The sequence below is a fragment of the Oryctolagus cuniculus genome, chromosome 16, assembly GCF_051225735.1.
Source record: "Oryctolagus cuniculus isolate XC-2025 breed Fujian yellow rabbit chromosome 16, ASM5122573v1, whole genome shotgun sequence".
Classification (NCBI taxonomy): domain Eukaryota; kingdom Metazoa; phylum Chordata; class Mammalia; order Lagomorpha; family Leporidae; genus Oryctolagus; species Oryctolagus cuniculus.
In genome coordinates this window covers 76,988,489-77,004,731 of record NC_142882.1, presented here as the reverse complement: position 1 = coordinate 77,004,731, position 16,243 = coordinate 76,988,489, and the positions used below count along the sequence as shown (strand labels likewise).

Below are 16,243 nucleotides of genomic sequence, written 5' to 3'. Positions count from 1 at the left end.
TTTTCATAATGAGTGTGATTTATCTTTGTAATGAAAAAAGCTAAATTACAATGAAAATAATGCAATTTAGAACAGATTTTAAACAGAGAATTTCTACCCTCTTGTCTTCCCCTTTTCAACCCAATTCTCCCTGTAAAATGACTGTCAATATTTAATAGAGAAATGTACAAAGCATATTCAGGAAGAAGTTAATTATCTCAGCCGCCAATGCCATTTTTCTTTGTCCAATTCTCTAAAAATGCCTTGAAATTGGAATCCTATATATACTAATCTTGTCTATGAATATTTCATTTGGGCTATTTGCAATGATAAAGATATTAATCTAAGAATTTCACGGGGCTGGCATTGAGGCAAAAGGGGTGGGCCACTGCCTGTAATGCCGGTGTCCCATATGGGTGCTGGTTTGAGTCCCAGCTTCTCCGCTTCCAATCCATTACCTGCTAATGTACCTGGGAAGGCAGAAGAAGATGCCCAAGTACTTGGGCCCATGTACTCAACTGGGGGACCTGAGAAGCTCCTGGCTCCTGGTTTAGGCCTGGCCAAGCCCTGGCCTTTGCAGCCATTTAGGGAATGAATATGAAACAGTGCATGGAAGGTCTCTCCCTATTTATCTCTCCTCCTCTCTCTCTGTAATTCTGCCCTTCAAATAAATAAAATAATTCTTAAAAAAATAAATTGAAAAATATCTTGTTCACTGTGGGGAGCAACTCGGACTAGACTGTTACTCAAATTAAGACTTATTCTATACATCTGCTCTCCCACAATATGGCACTGGGAGAGGAGTAAACTTCTATGCAGCTGCCTCTCACCAACTTGACAAGCTGTAGGACCTGCTCCTGATTGGAGGAGAGCAGCGTACTCGGCGTGTGGGTAGCAGAGTTGGGATTGGTGGAAGAGGACTATAAAGGAGGAGAGAGACAACATGCACGAGGAACATCTAAGAGGAACACCTGTGCAGCCCCCGAGAGAGCCGGCCAGCGGTGTGCCGCTCCCCCACGGAAGTGGGGAAAGTGGCAGGGGGAACCGCCCTTCCACGGAGGTGGAAGGGTCGGTAGCCAACCCTGGAAGAACCAGCAGCAAACCCGGGGAGGGCCGAGCAGACAAAAGAACAGCGCAGGGTCCTGTGTCGTTCCTCCACGAAGACGGGGAGCAACATAATGGTGCCGTGTCTTGGATAGGAAGCCTAGGCAGGGTTTAGTGTCGTTCCTCCACGAAGAGGGGGAGCGACAGTTCACTACCACACTAAGAATAGATTTGTATATACTTTCTCTAAGCTTTGTAGTCAATGTTAAAAAACATGATATTTCTAGTTTACATCTCCAACAATATAAGGTAAGGCCTCCCCTCCGTCTTCTTTCATCATACTCCAAGATCTAGAGGAACTTGCGGAGAATAGTCAGTCCCATGCTTTTGTTTGTTTGTTTTGGTGTTGGGGTTGGGGAACAGCAGGTTGAGGGAAATGGCTCAGAAATAAACAGACTCAAGAACATAGATTCAAGCCCATGTGGTCATGAAGGTTTGCTTAGTCCTGTGGACACAGACGAAACTTGGCCAGCATCTACTTGAAAAGACAATCGTGCTGCATAAATCTAACACCATTATTCATTCATACATTCATTGACTAAATAGTCCTGGCAACAAGTGTGGGATGGGGGATTCAGAAGTGTTCAGAGCTGAGCAAAATCCACAGTCTCTGAACTTACTGAATCTTACATTTTAGTGGGCAAAAGAGAAAGGCATTAATAAAATAATCACAGAATTAACTACATGTTTGTAATTTGTGGTGATGATACAAAAGTTTCTGTGGACAGGAGGACCTGGCTTAGACTGGCAAGTCAAAGAAGTCCTCTTTGGAAGATCTTTTTGAAGTCACCTATTAGATCTCTTAGTTTCCTTTGGTGATGTCTTGTTTGCCTGGTTGTTTGTTACCTGTAGCCTTGCATTTGTGTCTATGCATTCAAACAGCAAATCTCCCCATCAGTCTTTGTAGAGCAGTTTTGGCAAGTTAAAGTCTTCTATTAGTTCCCTAGCTGATGGGATTTCCTCCAGGATCATAGTTGAGTTGGGTTGGAGCTTATTCATCCCTGGGTGGATGGGGCTGTCTCCAGGAACTTGATCCATTTAGCAACAATAGGATGAGTGTTTGCTTCAGGAATCCCAGATAGCAAGCCCGTGGCTGACCAGTGCAACTTCCTCCTGGTTGTTGAATGGATCTCTGGGCAGAGACTAGGAGGGCCTGGAAGAGAGTCAAGGAAGGTCTGTTTGGAAAAGACATCTGCCGGCACCGCGGCTCACTAGGCTAATCCTCCACCTTGCGGCGCCGGCACACCGGGTTCTAGTCCCAGTCGGGGCGCTGGATTCTGTCCCAGTTGCCCCTCTTCCAGTCCAGCTCTCTGCTGTGGCCAGGGAGTACAGTGGAGGATGGCCCAAATGCCTGGGCCCTCCACCTGCATGGGAGACCAGGAGAAGCACCTGGCTCCTGCCTTCGGATCAACACGGTGCGCCGGCTGCAGCACGCTGGCCGTGGCGGCCATTGGAGGGTGAACCAACGGCAATGGAAGACCTTTCTCTCTGTCTCTCTCTCTCTCTCACTGTACACTCTGCCTGTCAAAAAAAAAAAAAAAAAGACATTTAACTGAAACTGGAGGAAATCAGACGGAACAGGATGGGAGAGATCCTGGAGGAAACCTCTGGGGTTGAGTATCAGAGAAACTGTAGATGACCAGGACCCAGAGCAAATGAAAGGGCTTGGCAAAGGTTGAGGAACTCATTTTACTTCAGGATTTTTATCCAAGACCAGTGGAAAATCATTCAAGGATTTTGTGCAAAGGAATAAGCCTCTTAGAGAAATAAATACAAGTGAATGCCATTTAGTATTCGAAGCAGTCTCGTGGCAGGGTCGAGATATTAGATTCCATGACTTTGGGGACATAACTGTGCATGGTCCTCAGGCTCAAAGTTAGAGTCCATGGAACCAACCCCTTCCTGTAGCCCAGTGGTCACAACTGCAGATTTTGAAGGCGGGCTGCCCTGAATCTGCCACTCTTCAGTGTGTGACTGTAGGTAAGCTCTGAAATTGGTCCATAGGGAAGAATAATTTGTTGTGAGCGCTAAATGAATAATGCATACAAAAGGTGAGCATGGTGTCTGGTACATAGTAAATGATCAAAAATAATAGCTGTTATTTCCTGACTCACCACCGCTGGGAAAGAAGAAAATCACCACACAGTGGACGTTTGCGCTGCTTACATAAGCTGACGTGGGATGTGTTTTTAGTGAGCTAAATTGTACTCCGCGTCTTCAGAGTAATGAGCCAAATACATTAACCGTTCTGGAAACAGATGAAGCCTGACGATTTTGACTAAATATAGAGATAATTAGAGTCTAGACTCTGTTGATAGGTTTGGGGAAGCCTAATAAGAATAATCATGCCATAATAGAATAATACACAAGGCTAAAACGAATCAGGGATTTCACAACACAGATGAAAAACAACTAATTTTATTCATGTCAGAAATACATTATTAACTGAATCATCTTAGCATCATACAAAGTTTGTTCTATGTTGTAACAGCTCCCTAATAGGGTAAACAATTAGGCCTTTGTGTTTTGCTGCCAAAGCCTTTTCTTTCTCCCATGGATAGTTGGGTAAAATTCTCTAGTCAGATAGAACCTCATTCTGTAGTTTTATGCTATGCATGAAAAACACTCATTCTTTGGAAATGAAAGGTCCTTACAGATATTTTTATTCAAAGCCAGAGAACAAGTTTCTATAGGGAAGGTATTGACTTTTTTTCTGGGTGACAAAGCCTGATTTACATACAGGTTGCTTATCCCAATCCAAAAATCTGAAATCTTCAGAATCTGCAACTTTTTCAATGTTGACCTACCACAAGTAGAAAATGTCAAATGATAGAACTTTGTTTCATGCACAAAATTATTTAAAGTTGTATAAAATTATCTTCTCACTATGTGTAAAAGGTACATATGAAACACGAATTAAATCTGTGTTTAAACTTGGATCTCATCCCAAAGATATCTTATTTACATTACGTGTGTGTGTGTGTGTGTGTGTGTGTGAATTTAAAGAAAAACAGTTCTGTTGTCAAGCATTTTGGATAAAGGACACCCAACTGTGTTTGCATATCATTAGGGGAACAATTCATCTTAACAAGAGAGCTCCATATAAATAAATGTCACAGTCAAGGTGTTACATGGAAAGCAGAAAAGAAGATGCTGCAAAATACTGGACTCTGGGCCAGCCTAAGGACAGAGAACCAGATGTAAATGTTAGAACTACAGGGCTCCGGGGCAAGGTTTGTGGAGCAGGGGTTAGGCCTCTGCTTGGGATGACTGTGTCCCATATTTAAATACCTGGGATAGAGTCCACCTCTCCCTCTGATCCAGCTTCCAGTTAATGCACGTGGGAGGCCTCAGAAAATTTGGTTCCTACCATCCATAAAGGAGACCCAGATGGAGTTCCTAGCTCTTGACTTTAGCATGGCCCAGCCCGTGCTGTTGTGGGCATTTGAGAAGTAAACCAGCAAAGGGAGGATCTCTCTCTCTCTGTATGTGTGTGTATATATATATACATATATATACATGTATATATATATGTATATATGTATATATATGTATATATGTATATATGTATATATATATCTGTCCCTATCTCTGTCTCTCTTTATTTTTATCTCTATTTCTATATTTATCTCTATATATTTTGTCCCTATCTATCTCTATCCCTATCTCTATCTCTATCTCTGTTTCTGTCTCTACCTCTATCTCTATATCTGCCTTTCAAATAAATTAAAAAAAAAAAAAGAAAAAGCAGAATCACAGGACCCCTGTTCATTTCCAGTAGTGTGAGGGAGGTAACAGGACATACCCAGTGCTGCTATTTTCATTTTAGGCTTTGCAGTCAGGGTGAAGTTCAGGGTCTGAAATATCAACTAGAACTGTGTATCAGCTAAAGGTGGTTTGGAGCTGTGGATAAACCAGATGCTGTTCATGAGGGCCAGCTTGGACGCTGATTGGTGTGTGGAGCACAGTGCACCACCACTCCTGGTCCATGGTGCGTTTTTCAGTAGCCATTATTAACATAAGAAAGGTAAAGACAACAGCGTGAGGTGAGTTTTTGGTTTTGTTTTAGGGATTTCTATGCAAAATATTTGTCTGCTCTTTCTTATATGACATGAAGATGACAGAAGATGATTTTTTTTTTAATTAATGTTCTTAGGTCAAAAGTTCTTAAGATTGTCAGCTTCAGAATATGTAAATATTGATTTTCTTCTTTTGCTGAAGCCGTGAGATCTAATACTCCAGGATTCCCTAGGATAGAATACATGCAGCAGTGATTGTCAGTGAGATTGGGGTCAAAACTGGCCTTTTAAGCCAAAGCATTGAGCCCCATGAGACCAGATTATCACAGACATATACTGGAGACTCTGGTTTGAGTCACAAGTGAAGGCTCAAGCTGGGACAACCAGGAAAGGGTTAACTAATGGTTTAGTGGCATCTTATGAAAACAGATGCTGGCCTGGAGCTAATCTGCAGTTGAATTCTGGGCTACTGTGCCAGCTGTTAATCTGTCAGAGAGATGTGGGAGAAGGTGGGAGATGGGAGATGGATACTAAAATGGAGTTCATGGCCGGGGTATTGGGACACTCAGTGAGTGGCCAGGAACTTTAAATACTCAGAACAGCTGCTTTTTACCAATCAAAGGTCTTTCCATATTTTATAATAGGTATGGTCCCCTTTTCCTGAATACAATTTCTTGGTATTTAGAATGATACAACTCCCTTAAATACCAGCAGGGAGAGTGTCTGAGGACTTTAGTAAGCTGGGCCTGATATTTGCTTTTCTACACTGTTTTGTAATCCTTTATGTTCAACTTTTCACATTACCAAAGAAATAATTGGCTCAAGTTTGAAATAACTCTTGTTCTGGAGGTTACTATGAAATCACTAATGTGCCTGCTTTTTAGCCCTGGTTAACTTTGCCGTGGATTAATGCACCAAACACACTCTTCCCTTAGCAAAACATCAAGAAAGCCAGCTCAGCCTCTTCATTCACCTTCTTCTCCAGGTGCTAACTACACCAATTTGGACCTTGTGCTTAGTAGCAGTGAATCTTTCCTGCTTATCGTATTTTTCTTTATTTCTAGAGGAAATAAAGAAAAGGCACTGGGAAAATATAATCTGTCTCAAAGCCATTGGAACTTAGTAAGACAATAATGAGACGCATGGGCCCTCCATTCTCAATGTTTTTGCTATCCCCAACCAAGAATATTTGTGTGCTTAGTTCCTTCTCATTTATCTCTGAACTATCACCCTGTTGGACATCTTTGAAATCAGCTATTTAGACTACTCAACATGTGTTCTCAGAAAAATAACTTTCTGGCCGGCGTCATGGCTCACTAGGCTAATCCTCCACCTTGCGGCGCCGGCACACCGGGTTCTAGTCCTGGTTGGGGCACCGGATTCTGTCCCAGTTGCCCCTCTTCCAGGCCAGCTCTCTGCTATGGCCTGGAAGTGCAGTGGAGGATGGCCCAATTGTTTGGGCCCTGCACCCACATGGGAGACCAGGAGAAGCACCTGGCTCCTGGCTTCAGATCAGCATGATGCGCCGGCCACAGCGCGCCAGCCGCGACGGCCATTGGAGGGTGAACCAATGGCAAAAAGGAAGACCTTTCTCTCTCTCTCTCTCTCTCTCACTGTCCACTCTGCCTGTCAAAAAAAAAAAAAAAAAAAAAAAAAAAAAAAAAAAAAAAACCTTTCTTTATACTAATAGTACAGCATTCCAGAGATTGTACTTATATCTTCAAAAAGGCAGTCACTAATACTTAATTTGCAGTCAAATTCCAAATGGCCTTTTATTGTTCTGTGGTTACTGGGTTGGAAATATTCACAATCTCTTCAATGAATTGTACTGTAGTTATGATATCCTTTAACATCTTCAGATAAAGTGTTATGTCAATTCATTATAATTAAAATGCATTATTAGAGACTCTATTTGCTTTTGATATATTTAATATTTTTAATTTGCAATGTATCTCTATCTCTAATTGCTATTTCTCAGAATTACTCTATGAAATGAATGAAAATTATACTTGTGTACCTCATTCCTTTGTAATAGGAAAGAAGTGAAAGTGTAGAAGATTTGTTTTGTTCACAGAAATCAGAGGTGAAAATTCTATGCCAGCAACTCCTAATTCTGGCAATATGGTAACACTAGAAGACTTGAAACACCCTGGACTTGCTGGATAGGTGGTTCTAAGAAAGCAAAAAAAATTCCCAGGTCCATAAAGACAAGATTACTGAGCTGATGCTTCAAAAGTGTCCGTGGTGAGAGCGAGTGTGTTGTTCTTGGTAAACTGAAGCAGAGTTTAGTTCCCATAACAGGATAGTACATGAGAGATTGGACTTGAACTGAATGTCTGATTCCTCTCCAAATTCTTATGTTGGAGTCCAAATCCCTAATGAGAAAAATATTTTTTTAAAGATTTATTTATTTATTTGAAAATCAGAGTTACACAGAGAGGGGGAGAGAGAGAGAGAGAGAGAGAGAGAGGTCTTCCATCTGATGGTTCACTCCCCAGATGGCCGCAACGGCTGGAGCTGTGCCGATCTGAAGTCAGGAGCCAGGAGCTTCTTCCAGGTCTCCCACGTGGGTGCAGGGGCCCAAGGACTCGGATCATCTTCTACTGCTTTCCCAGGCCATAGCAGAGAGCTGGATCAGAAGAGGAGCAGCCAGGACTAGAACCGGCGCCCATATGGGATGCCGGCGCTTCAGGCCAGGGCGTTAACCCACTGTGCCACAGCACCGGCACCGAGAAAAATATTTTAAGATGAGATCTTTGGAGGTATTTAGGGTTGTGTGAAGTCATGAGTCATCAAGCAATTAGTGCTTTCATGAGAAAATACAACAGTGAATTGCTCTCTCTTTCTCTTCACCATATGAAGGCACACAAAAGGGTAGACACCTGCGAGGTAGGGAGGCAGAGAGCCCGGGCCAGAGCTATCCCACACTGGCACCCTGCTCTTGGACCTCCAGCCTCCAGAACTGTAAGAACAGAAGTTTCTATTTGCTAAAGACAACCCGTCTACTGAAATTTGTTATGGCCTCCTGCAAAGCTAATCCTGAGCCCAAGTGAGGAAGAAACTTGGAACTGTTTTGTACATAAATCTGATGCCTGAAGGATTGCACTTACAGTTTTAAGTATGTTTAATTAAGCCACAAAAGAACTGAAACCCTAAGAAGAAATAAGAAAATATATAAAAAAAAAATAGCAGACACATTAGAAAAAAGAGAATAAGAAAAATATAGAAGATAAAAATGTTTGTTTGACAAATTAGCAGATAAGGAAGCTGAATAATTGGTGAGCAGGAGCTCACGAGTAGTCTGAGGACATTAGATAGAACATTCTACCAGGAAATTGTGAGATGTAAATAGGAAGCGGATTGACAGTTAAGAAACACGAAAGAATTAGAAAGTCCCCATACCCCAACAGGCATCCTGCTTTGTTATTTTTTAATTAAAAAAATTTAAGGTTTATTCATTTATTTGAAAGGCAGAGTAACAGAGAGAGAGAGAGAGAGAGAGATCTTCCATGTGCTGATTCACCCCCCATATGGCTATAACGGTCAGGGCCGGGTTTGGCCAAAGCCAGGAGCTTCTTGTGGGTCTCAAGCTACATGGGTAGCAGGGTCTCAAGCACTTGAGCCATCACCCTCTGCTTTCTCAGGTGCATTAACAGAGAACTGGATTAGAAGTGGAATGGCTGGGATGCTGACTTTACTGGTAATGCCATGATGCTGGTCCCTACCAGGCATTCTAGAAGAATAGAACATAAAAAAATGGGAGAGAACCTGCCTTAAAAGGCTGTGAAAAATTTTTAGATGTGAGGAAATGCATAAATACCTAGAATCAAGAACTACAAAAAGTCCAAGAGGAAAAAAATTTTAAATCTATACCTAAGGGGCCGGCACCATGGTTCACTTGGTTGATCCTCCACCTGCAGTGCCAGCATCCCATATGGGACCGGGTTCTAGTCCTGGTTGCTCCTCTTCCAGTCCAGCTCTCTGCTGTGGTCCAGGAAGGCAGTGGAGGATGGTCCAGGTGCTTGGGCCCTGCACCGAATGGGAGACGAGGAAGAGGCACCTGGCTCCTGACTTCGGATCGGCGCAGCACCAGCCATGTGGCCATTTGGGGAGTGAACCAGCAGAAGAAAGACCTCTCTCTCTGTCTCTCTCACTGTCTATAACTCTACCTGTCAAATTTAAAAAAAAAAATCTATACCTAAATATATCACATTGAAGCTGTAGAACCTAATTTTTTAAAAGCAACCACAGACAAAAGTCATTTGACCAACAGAGTCACAATTATTTGACAAAAACAAAAAATTATCCAACGGAAAACCTGAAACTAGAAAACACAATAATAAATCCCAAGTGCTAAGAAAAAGTAAATATCCTTGGCTATATTGTTATCTGAAAATCTGTTTCAAAGACTAGGAACATAGCCCTTAAAGGCCCCTGCTAAACCAAACTACTAGGAGTGTAATAAAAGAATCAGTGATGGGTAATCACATTAATAATAATGGGAATACAAACATTAGCAATGACAAGGGTGACAAATTTGAAGAAATAAATTCAAGTAGAAAGGGACTACTAGAAAAAAATAGAATGTTAAAAAATCAACTTTGGAGTTAAAACATTCTATGATCCCTTTAATTGTAGGAATAAACTAAAATATTGATTAAGTTTAGACACTTTTATGGCCAGAATTCATGTGGAAAGTTTAAAGATGTTACTAAAGGAAGAGAAATAGAATGTATAACTTTTAAAGCAGGGTCAGAGATGAATAAATAAAATTGTCAATTAAATAGAATCCTGAAATGGAGAAAAATAAAGACATGCTAAATAGAGTATATAAAGTTGTACAAAGCAATCCAAATATATCCATAAATCACAGTAAGTGTAAAATACTAAACTCATCAGTAAATTATAGAAAGTATTAAAACAAATTTTGAAAATGTCAGCTCCACTGCTTATAAGTTACACATAAATATGGCAGAAAACCTGAAAGTAGGAAACTATTCCAAGAAACGTAAAACAAAAGGAAACTTGTATAGCTATAATATACCTGACAAAATAATAATCTTTAAGTAAAATAAACCACCAAGGATATACAGAAAGTATAACCTAAATAAATAATAGCCTAGAGTTATAAAAAATAACCAAAATTACAATAAAAATGGACAAATCTGTAGCCATAAGACTTTCATAGAGTTATTTCTGTAATTAATGAAACTGACAGATGAAAAAGTAAATATGTAGTAAATGTTGGAAAATTAATGAGTTTGATCTAATTTACATATATAGAATCCTATACCCAATAGTTAAAGATCACACATTCTTTCTTTTTAACTTTTATTTAGTAAATATAAATTTCCAAAGTACAGTTTATGGATTACAATGGCTTTTCCCCCCCATAACTTCCCTCCCACCCGCAACCCTCCCATCTCCTGCTCCTTCTCCCATTCCCTTCACATCAAGATTCATTTTCAATTCTCTTTATATGCAGAAGATCAATTTAGTATATATTAAATAAAGATTTCATCAGTTTGCACCCACATAGAAACACAAAGTGTAAAATACTGTTTGAGTACTAGTTATAGCATTACTTCACATTGAACAACACATTAAGGACAGAGATCCTACATGAGGAGTAAGTACACAGTGACTCCTGTTGTTGATTTAACAATTTGACACTCTTGTTTATGGCGTCAGTAATCTCCCTAGGCTCTAGTCATGAGTTGCCAAGGCTATGGAAGCCTTTTGGGTTCACCGCCTTCGATCTTATTCCAACAGGGTCATAGTCAAAGTGGAAGTTCTCTCCTCCCTTCAGAGAAAGGTACCTCCTTCTTTGATGACCTGTTCCTTCAACTGGGATCTCATTCGCAGAGGTCTTTCATTTCGTCTTTTTTTTTTTTCCCCAGAGTGTCTTGGCTTTCCATACCTAAAATACTCTCATGGGCTCTTCAGCCAGATCCGAATGCCTTAAGGGCTGATTCTGAGGTCAGAGTGCTGTTTAGGACATCTGCCATTCTATGAGTCTGCTGTGTGTCCTGCTTCCCAATCATACATTCTTTTAAAATATATGTACATCATTTACAAATGTTGAACACATAATATTTCCAAAAAAAAAAAGTTTTAGAAAGCATCTAGGGTCTCCATTGGGTGGGTGATATTCTCAGGTCACCATGATATTACATGAAAAATGAGTAGCTGAAAGCCATCCATCTGTTTACCAGTTTGAAAACATACCTCTAAATAATTATGTGTCGATGATGACATTGTAACACCAAAATGTAGGAGTTGGTGCTGAAATAATCTTTAAAACCACTGAGTACACATACTAGGGAAAAAAGACGATTGCAAATTAAGAAGTTGTCTGACCAATTTAAAAGTTTAGGAATAGGAGCACTTACAAGTTAACAGGCAGGGCAAGAAAGATGAGATTCCTATACTACAAATTTGAGATACTCACTTATCCCTATCCACTCCTAAAAGCACTTAGCTCATGAATATACTACTTGGTGGTAACACACAAAAATTAGACTTTGAATTCTGGTGCAATCACGTATGCACGGTTGTGGACACATTGATTTTTCTGGGACTCATTGTTTTCATCTGTAAAATGGGAATCATAAAACACAGGCAGGTCTCATCATCCAAGTATTTTTTATCCAAACTTTTTTTTTTTTTTGACAGGCAGAGTGGACAGTGAGAGAGAGAGACAGAGAGAAAGGTCTTCCTTTGCCGTTGGTTCACCTTCCAATGGCCGCGGCCGGTGCACCACGCTGATCCGATGGCAGGAGCCAGGAGCCAGGTGCTTTTCCTGGTCTCCCATGGGGTGCAGGGCCCAAGCACCTGGGCCATCCTCCACTGCACTCCCTGGCCACAGCAGAGGGCTGGCCTGGAAGAGGGGCAACCAGGACAGAATCCGGCGCCCCGACCGGGACTAGAACCCGGTGTGCCAGCGCCGCTAGGCGGAGGATTAGCCTAGTGAGCCGCGGCGCCAGCTTTTTATCCAAACTTTTATTGGGAAATAATACCCGTGGTTCTATGAAAACATTGACTAATGATCTGTCCTCTTCACAGAACTCCTGCTCAAGCATCTCGGTGATGCTTGGCATAGCTGGTGTTGGTTGGAATCTCACTGACCATCCAATGTCAAAAACTCTCTGCATTTTCAGAGAACAATAATGAGCATTAAGAACATAATGTGAAGTCTGCACTGGCGTGTCCTCAGTTCTCGGGGCATCCTGCAGATGCCGTCTGCTTAAAGCTCTTCTCTCCCACCCCACTTCCCTGGGTACAATTTAACCCACAAATAGAGAGCAGTTTCCCTAGTAGATCTCAGTTGGTCACTTCAATTGAAAGTCAGTCTTGGTCCACAGCAATTGGCCATAAGAAGTTTTTTTTTCACTGGGACTCGGTGGGCTTCCTACAACTAATCTCCAAGCCATGGTGTGAGGTAGCAAATGATTACCCAGGAGGATTGGCCCACCCTTAATATGGACTTCACCATGGCTCTCACATGTGAAGTATTTGTACCATTTTTACCTCCACTTACACCAGTGATACAGTTTCCAGAAAACTTGGCACTCTGCTATGCTAAAAGAGGAAACAAATTTGTATTTCACAGTTGAATATAGGAGAGTTTTAGTTATAATATTATTTTTAAAAATAATATAATGCAAGTTGCCAAGAAAACACAAAACACTAACAGAGCAAATGATGCAGGATATGATGAGGTCAGTGAAAATGGAGAACTCTTTGAATCACACATAAAATCATTAACAAATACCCTGCCGAGTTATTCTGTGTTAATACTCAATTTATAAAATTGGAGGATAAGCAGTTGGTGCGGTGGCTAAGACATCACTTTGGGTGCCCACATCCCATGATGGAGTCGTAGACTGAAGTCCAGCTCTGCTTCCCATTCCAGCTTCCTGCTGTTGTGTACCCTGGGCGGCAGCAGATGATGGCTCAAGGTCTTCTGTCCATGCCACTCACATGGGAGATCCGGATTGAGTCTACAGGTCCTTACTCTATCTCTCTCTCTTTCTCTCTCTCTCTCCCCACCCATCCCTCCACTGCCTTTTAAATACATAAATAAATATAAATTAAAAAATTGATAACAAGATAGATATTTCAAAGAATAATTTTAATATAAATTTCTGAGGAGAAGAACTCAAACTATAAAATCAACCCTCTATGATCATACTGAAAATACTAACCTAAAATGAAGAATATTGTACTAGACCATCATGTAGTTTTTTTGCCAAAAAAAAAAAGCCCACTGAAATCATTCTTTGTTCATTTTAAGAATTAGTGGAAATAGTTACAGGTGTGTGTGTTGTATATGCTGTTGATGTAAGATAAAATAAATGTGTGTCACAATGTTAATCATTTTTTAAGATAATGTTCTAATCAACCCTTCTCTACTCCACCCTTCAATCAGCAAAACACAATTTACTATGAGGTAGTGGTTTCCACATCCAGTGAGATCTTTCAAATGGTCTTTCCCAGCACCTGTTGTACTTGGGTAGGGAAGGCCTCATGAACCTCTATTCAGGATTGTTGTGAACCTTAACTGAGATAACTTATGTATGACAATGTGCCTCACCCATGGCTGTCATTCAATAAACATTAGCACTTAACCATCCTTGCTAAGTTATGAATCTAAAACATTAAAGATCTCCATGCAAACTTTTAATGTAGCTTTCCAACATTGTTGCCCAATATTGTTCTCCAGAAACTCCACCATCTTATCCAAATTAAAGTCCTGTCTATCTTCCACATATCCCATCACAGTCAATCTCATGGGAGTTTTTTTTTTTTCTAAAAAACCTTTCTACATGTCCAGAAACTATAAGGTTCAGCTTTAAAGCAACTTCTTGAAGAAGCCCTAATCTTAACACTCCAGTTGACAGTAAACTTTTCCCTTGTATTCTGTATTCTCATAGTATATACTCTTTGATGGCACTATCACATTCTTCCCAGGAAGTGTTACTTTTATTTTGTTTCCCTTACTAGATTGTAATCTCTGTTAAGAGTACTCCCCATGTTTTAAAAATTAATTGACATATTTCACTCAGCATGATTTTCCAGATTCCTCCATTTTGTTGCAAATGACCGGATTTCATTGTTTTTTTACTGCTGTATAGTATTCTATAGAGTACATGTCCCATAATTTCTTTATCCAGTCTACTGTTGATGGGCATTTAGGTTGAAAACAGGTCTTAGCTACTGTGAATTGAGCTGAAATAAACATTAAGGTGCAGACAGCTTTTGTGTTTGCCAATTTAATTTCCTTTGGGTAAATTCTAAGGAGTGGGATGGTTTGGTTGATGGTAGGGTTATATTCAGGTTTCTGAGGAATCTCCAGACTGACTTCCATAGTGGCTTGACCAGTTTGCATTCCCACCAACAGTGGGTTAGTGTCTCTTTTTCCCCACATCCTCACCAGCATCTGTTGTTGATAGATTTCTGTATGTGAGTCATTCTAACTGGGGTGAGGTGAAACCTCATTGTGGTTTTGATTTGCATTTCCCTGATTGCTAGTGATCCTGAACATCATGCTGAGTTAAATAAGCCAGTCCCAAAGGGACAAATATCATATGTTCTCCCTGATCACTGACAACTAATCGAGCACCAAAAAGGAAACCTGTTGAAGTGAAATGGATATTATGACAGTGACTTGATCAGCCCTTGTCCTGACTGTCGATGAACAACTTAATACTTTATCCCTTTTAGTATTTTTTTGTTCTACTTAATACTATTGGTTGAACTCTTTAATTAATACACAATTATTCTTAGGTGTTTAAATTTAACTGAAAAGTGATCCCTGTTAAATGTAAGAGTGGGAGGAGATGTACAGTTTGGCACATGCTCAGTTGGACTTGCCCCAAATGGTAGAGTTAAAAACATGCCAGGGAATTCCAATTCAATCCCATCAAGGTGGCATGTACTAGTTTTTTTTTTGTTTTGTTTTGTTTTTTTTTTTTTTGAGGATTTCGTTTTTGTTTTTTTAATTCTAGTGTAAAACAAATCAGCTCAGGGTGTTTTCCTGAATAAATGATCCCATGGTCTTTTCTGCAGCATTTGCCTCATGTCTGCTCAGTCACATAAAACACGGAAAACACTGGGTGGGGACAGTCTTTCACATTGTTGCTTGCAATTCCTAAGTGGTCAGTATCTTTATTTTCACTTCTGGGTAAGAGAAAAGACATTTTCGTCCATTAATTCACCTACTTGCTCCTGGAGGACGTTAACCAACTCTGCTATTACGAAGACATGGGTGTCATCAATGTCTTGAATGATGAACTTCTTCCCTAGGGCATTGGATTCATCCAAGTACAGCAGAAACTGCTTCTTGGCAGGATCACATTCTATGAGCACTCCTTTCAAGACGTTGACCATCTTTGTCCAGCCGGAAGGGGCAGAGGATCTCAACCAAGCTCACCCCACCGGCTTGCCCCAAACTCGCCACGCACCGCAGCCCACAGACCTGGCGGCTCCCAGACGTCCCGCAGCACGCGCCCGGGCAGCTCACTAGTCAAAGTGATCAATTTCAGTTCACAACTGATCACACTGATAGGATTAAGAGTCAAAGGGATCACATAAACAAGACTAGTGTCTGCTAATACTGATAGAATTAAAAAGGGAGAGAAAGATCCAACATGGGAAGTAGGATACACAGCAGACCCATAGAATGGCAGATGTCCTAAACAGCACTCTGGCCTCAGAATCAGCCCTTAAGGCATTTGGATCTGGCTAAAAAGCCCATGAGAGTATTTTAGGTATGGAAAGCCAAGACACTCTGGCAAAAACAACAACAACAAAAACAAAAACAAAACACCTAAATGAAAGATCTCTGCGAGTGAGATCCCAGGGGAAAAAAAATGGGCCATCAAAGAAGGAGGTACGTTTCTCTGAAGGGAGGAGAGAACTTCCATTTTGACTATGACCTTGTCTAAATAAGATCGAAGTCGGCGAACTCAAAAGGCTTCCATAGCCTTGGCAACTCATGACAAGAGCCTAGGGAGATTACTGATGCCATAAACAAGAGTGTCAAATTGTTAAGTCAACAACAGGAGTCATTGTTTACTTACTTCTCATGTGGGATCTGTCCTTAATGTGTTGTCCAATGTGAAGTAATGCTATAACTA

The 16,243-nt window shown here is 40.8% G+C and overlaps 1 pseudogene; it reads right to left on the bottom strand.

Moving 5' to 3' along the window:
- Window positions 1-15,117: 15,117 nt before the first annotated feature.
- LOC138845814 (general transcription factor IIH subunit 5 pseudogene) lies at window positions 15,118-15,602 on the bottom strand (annotated as a pseudogene).
- Between the last annotated feature and the right edge of the window lie 641 nt (window positions 15,603-16,243).